Here is a 6166-nt window from a genome sequence, read left to right as displayed (position 1 = left end):
TGACAAAAACGTGCCATATGATGAAATAATGTAAAGGAAGCCATGAAAAACATTCCAGAAAGGTTTTCTTTGAAAAAAAAATCATGAATTTTGGCGCAAAAAAAAAACGCCATAGGGCTGCACAGTGGCGTAGTGGTTAGCACTTTCGCCTTGCAGCGAGAAGATCCCTGGTTCGCGTCCCGGCTTTCCCGGGATCTTTCTGCATGGAGTTTGCATGTTCTCCCTGTGCATGCGTGGGTTTTCTCCGGGTACTCCGGCTTCCTCCCACAGTCCAAATATATGCTGAGGTTAATTGATTACTCTAAATTGCCCGTAGGTGTGAATGTGTGAGTGCTTGTTTGTCTATATATGTAGCCCTGCGACAGACTGGCGACCTGTCTAGGGTGTCCCCTGCCTTCGCCCGAGTCAGCTGGGATAGGCTCCAGCCCCCACCCCCGCGACCCTAGTGAGGATTAAGCGGTGTATAGATAATGGATGGATGGATGGATGGAAAAAACGCCATAGTATACTGTCGAAAAATGTCATTTTTCAACATGTTGTGAAAACATGCCATATGATGAAATAATGTAAAGTAGGCCGTGAAAAACACTCCAGAAAGGTTTTCTTTCAAAAAAAAATCATCATGAATTTTGGCGCAAAAAAACGCCATAGTATACTATGTCGAAAAAACAACGCGATTTTTCAACATGTTGTAAAAACGTGCCATATGATGAAATAATGTAAAGGAAGCCATGAAAAACACTCCAGAAAGGTTTTCTTTGAAAAAAAAATCATCATGAATTTTGGCGCAAAAAAACGCCATACTATACTATGTCGAAAAATGTCATTTTTCAACATGTTGTGAAAACATGCCATATGATGAAATAATGTAAAGGAGGCCATGAAAAACACTATGGTAAGGTTTTCTTTGAAAAAAAAATCATCATGAATTTTGACGCAAAAAAAACGCCACAGTATATGTTGAAAAATGTCATTTTTCAACATGTTGTGAAAACATGCCATATGATGAAATAATGTAAAGGAGGCTGTGAAAAACACTCCAGAAAGGTTTTCTTTGAAATAAAAATCATGAATTTTGGCGCAAAAAAAACGCCATAGTATACTATGTCGAAAAATGTCATTTTTCAACATGTGAAAACATGCCATATGATGAAATAATGTAAAGGAGGCCATGAAAAACACTATGGTAAGGTTTTCTTTGAAAAAAAAATCATCATGAATTTTGACGCAAAAAAAACGCCACAGTATACTATGTTGAAAAATGTCATTTTTCAACATGTTGTGAAAACATGCCATATGATGAAATAATGTAAAGGAGGCTGTGAAAAACACTCCAGAAAGGTTTTCTTTGAAAAAAAAATCATCATGAATTTTGGCGCAAAAAACGCCATAGTATACTATGTCGAAAAAACAACGCGATTTTTCAACATGTTGTAAAAACGTGCCATATGATGAAATAATGTAAAGGAAGCCATGAAAAACACTCCAGAAAGGTTTTCTTTGAAAAAAAAAATCATCATGAATTTTGGCGCAAAAAACGCCATACTATACTATGTCGAAAAATGTCATTTTTCAACATGTTGTGAAAACATGCCATATGATGAAATAATGTAAAGGAGGCCATGAAAAACACTATGGTAAGGTTTTCTTTGAAAAAAAAATCATCATGAATTTTGACGCAAAAAAAACGCCACAGTATATGTTGAAAAATGTCATTTTTCAACATGTTGTGAAAACATGCCATATGATGAAATAATGTAAAGGAGGCTGTGAAAAACACTCCAGAAAGGTTTTCTTTGAAATAAAAATCATGAATTTTGGCGCAAAAAAACGCCATAGTATACTATGTCGAAAAATGTCATTTTTCAACATGTGAAAACATGCCATATGATGAAATAATGTAAAGGAGGCCATGAAAAACACTATGGTAAGGTTTTCTTTGAAAAAAAAATCATCATGAATTTTGACGCAAAAAAAACGCCACAGTATACTATGTTGAAAAATGTCATTTTTCAACATGTTGTGAAAACATGCCATATGATGAAATAATGTAAAGGAGGCTGTGAAAAACACTCCAGAAAGGTTTTCTTTGAAAAAAAAATCATCATGAATTTTGGCGCAAAAAACGCCATAGTATACTATGTCGAAAAAGCCGCGATTTTTTAACATGTTGTAAAAACGTTCCATATGATGAAATAATGTAAAGTAGGCCGTGAAAAACACTCCAGAAAGGTTTTCTTTCAAAAAAAAACTCATGAATGTTGGCGCAAAAAAACGCCAGAGTATACTATGTCGAAAAATGTCATTTTTCAACATGTTGTAAAAACATGCCATATGATGAAATAATGTAAAGGAGGCTGTGAAAAACACTCCAGAAAGGTTTTCTTTGAAATAAAAATCATGAATTTTTGCGCAAAAAAAACGCCAGAGTATACTATGTCGCAAAAAAATGTGATTTTTCAACATATTGTAAAAACGTGCCACATAATGAAATAATGTAAAGGAGGCCGTGAAAAACACTCCAGAAAGGTTTTCTTTGAAAAAATAAATCGTCATGAATTTTGGCGCAAAAAAAAGCCATAGTATACTTTGTCGAAAAAAAAATGCGATTTTTCAACATGTTGTAAAAACGTGACAATATGACGTCATCATATGGCGTGACGTTTTTAGAGCGACATGCTATACTATGATGTTTTTTGGGCGACATGCTATATTACGTTTTTTTAGCTACATGCCATACGCTGACTTTTTAGAGCAACATGCTATACTATGACATTTTGAGAGCGACATGCTATACCTTGACGTTTTTAGAGCAACATGCTATACTATGACATTTTTAGAGGGACATGCTATACAATGACGTCTTTAGAGCGACATGCTATACTATGACGTTTTTTGGGCGACATGCTATATTACGACGTTTTTAGAGTAACATGCTATACTATGACATTTTCAGAGCGACATGCTATACCATGACATTTTTAGAGCGACATGCTATACTATGACGTTTTCAGAGCGACATGCTATACTCTGACATTTTTAGAGCGACATGCTATACTATGACATTTCAAGAGTGACATGCTATATGATGACGTTTCAGGAGCAACATGCTGTATGATGACGTTTTTGGACGACAATGCTATACAATGACGTTTTTAGAGTGACATGCTATACTATGACGTTTTTTGGGTGACATGCTATCCCGTGACGTTTTTAGAGTGACATGCTATACTATGACGTTTTTTGGGCGACATGCTATACCGTGACGTTTTTCGGGCAACATGCTATACTATGACATTTTTAGAGCGACAAGCTATACTATGACGTTTTTTGAGCGACGTGCTATACTCTGACGTTTTTAGAGCGACATGCTATACTACGAAGTTTTTAGAGCAACATGCTATACTATGACATTTTCAGAGTGACATGCTATACTATGACGCTTTTTGAGCCACATGCTATACAATTACGTTTTTAGAGCGACATGCTATACTATGACGTTTCAAGAGCGACATGCTATATGATGACGTTTCAAGAGCAACATGCTATACGATGACGTTTTTTGGACGACAATGCTATACAATGATGTTTTTAGAGGGACATGCTATACGATGACGTTTTTTGAGCGACATGCTGTACTCTGACGTTTTTAGAGCAACATGCTATACTTTGACATTAGAGCGACATGCTATACCATGACATTTTTAGAGCGACATGCTATACTATGACGTTTTTAGAGCGACATGCTATACTATGACATTTCAAGAGTAACATGCTATATGATGACGTTTCAGGAGAGACATGCTGTATGATGACGTTTTTTGGACGACAATGCTATACAATGACGTTTTTAGAGTGACATGCTATACTATGATGTTTTTTGGGCGACATGCTATACTCTGACGTTTTTAGAGCGACATACTATACTATGACATTTTTAAAGCGACATGCTGTACAATGACGTTTTTAGAGCAACATGCTATACTATGACATTGTTTGAGCGACATGCTACATTACGACGTTTTTAGAGCGACATGCTATACTATGACGTTTTTAGAGCGACATGCTATAGTCTGACGTTTTTAGAGCAACATGCTATACTATGACATTTTCAGAGCGACATGCTATTCCATGACGTTTTTAGAGCGACATGGTATACTATGACATTTTTAGAGCGACATGCTATACTATGACGTTTTTAGAGCAACATGCCACACTATGAACTACAGGCCATACTATGTTATTCTTGAAAAGTATACTATACTTTGACATTTTCCGAACTACATCATATACTATGGCGTTATACACAGAGTCCTTTGGTTACATGTTGATTTATAATCTAGATTTTTTTCTGTTTTGTTTTTAGATGGGATTACCACAGACCTGACCATGAACACCATTGACACCCACCTGAGGGAGACGCTGCCTAAGATCTCAAGGCTGCTTGGTCATGGTCTTTCTGGTCCTGCTCCAGAACGCCTTCATCAGCTACGTCTTCTTTTGAAGAGGCCCTCAGATGCTGCAATCTCTGACCTTAAGGAGGAATTGCTTCTTTCACTCTGTAACGAGATGGCGGTTATTTTAAAGACCCAGCTCCTGGCGGCTTTGAGTGAAAGTTTAACACCCATCAAAACGGAACTACAGACAGTTAAATCTGAGCTGTCGGTCAGTATTTCAAACATCAAGTCTGACCCGGCTGCCCTAAAGCACGCTGTGGGTGAAACGGAAACTTCACTCTCCACATCACCGACAACATCGTCACACTCCAAAGCAGAGCACCTGTCTGCTGAACTTTTAAAAGTGGACTATAAATGGAAGAATGTGAGCTGCAGCAGCCTGTGAGCAGCGGAACAGATGTCATCAGAAAGAAGTCATTTTCTTTTTTCTTTTCTTTCTGGTTGACTTGATGCTGTCAGATGCACATGTTGGAGCTGATTCTGATCTTTCAGGATAAAAAGCTGCTTTTCCTTCACAGACTTTTCAGGAAATTATTCTCTCAGGTTTTCTCTGCTGTTTATATTTTTATTATCTGTGATTATTTCATTATTTCTTTATTGTAAAAATAAAGTTTGAGGCAGAAAGACTCATTTAGTTATTTAAATCCTGAAATCTTTGATGTAGCAGAACTAAACTTCCATTTTCCTTCTTGTACTTCTGATACTAGAACTAAACGTATCTTCAACACGGATCATCTGCTTTTAATGAATAAGCAGCAACATCACAACAACAAATGAGACGATTTTCAACAAATTAACGAAACTGATGTCATTTAAAACTATCAGTCTGTTTTAGTGTCAAATTAAAGCTGATTACTGACAACTAGAACATTAACGTTACTGTTTTAATCACATTTAAGTTTCCTGAACGTTACATTAATGTCAACCAGCCACAGTTTTATGAACTTAATGAACCACATTACAGGAACACAACACACTTTAGCTGTTTACATGAAACTCAACACATTAGCTTGATGCTACATTAGCTTTAATCAGGCTAGGACTGAGCAGCTAGCTCGGTTAGCATCGCTAACATTAAAGCTAATATTTACTATGCTAACTTTCTTCTCTGGTCAACACACACTGAAACAAACTCCACCAACATCTGGAGTGCATGGCACACATTATATCTGACACTAAAGCTGCATATAAAGTGCATTAAAAGCGGCACCGATACGAAAATAAACATTTACTTACTGAACTATGAGAGTCCTTTCAGTGCCTGCTGGTAGAATCAGCCGAAGGTAGAAAACTGGTTAAAACAAGCCAACGGGCAGGAAAGCTGTCTGTGGAAAATGTTCTGCTGCTGCACCGATAAATAAACCAACAGTTATTATATCAGAATTAATCCAAACGAGGAGAGCAGAGTATCTGCTGCTTCCTCCATAGGACCTGTCAATCATTCCAGACCGGACTGTCAATCAAGTAGTCCCGCCCCCTGGCTTCGCAAAACCAAACAAATTTCATATTGGATGTCAGGGGTAGCCATAGAACAGATTTATTTCAGATTAAATAGACACATAAAATTATGAACCTTCTCGTGTTTATTTTAGCATGAGAAACTGAAACAACTTTGTCTGAGCTCCAACAGAAAGCTCTTGTTTTTGCTTTATCTGATCAAAATAATGCATGACATGACAGCAAGCAGACAAACTACCTGCGCTGACAAA

Source organism: Amphiprion ocellaris, chromosome 10 (assembly GCF_022539595.1).
Source record: "Amphiprion ocellaris isolate individual 3 ecotype Okinawa chromosome 10, ASM2253959v1, whole genome shotgun sequence".
NCBI classification, from domain to species: Eukaryota; Metazoa; Chordata; class Actinopteri; family Pomacentridae; genus Amphiprion; species Amphiprion ocellaris.
The sequence above is the reverse complement of the archived record's forward strand: the minus strand, read 5'-3'. Positions refer to the sequence as shown.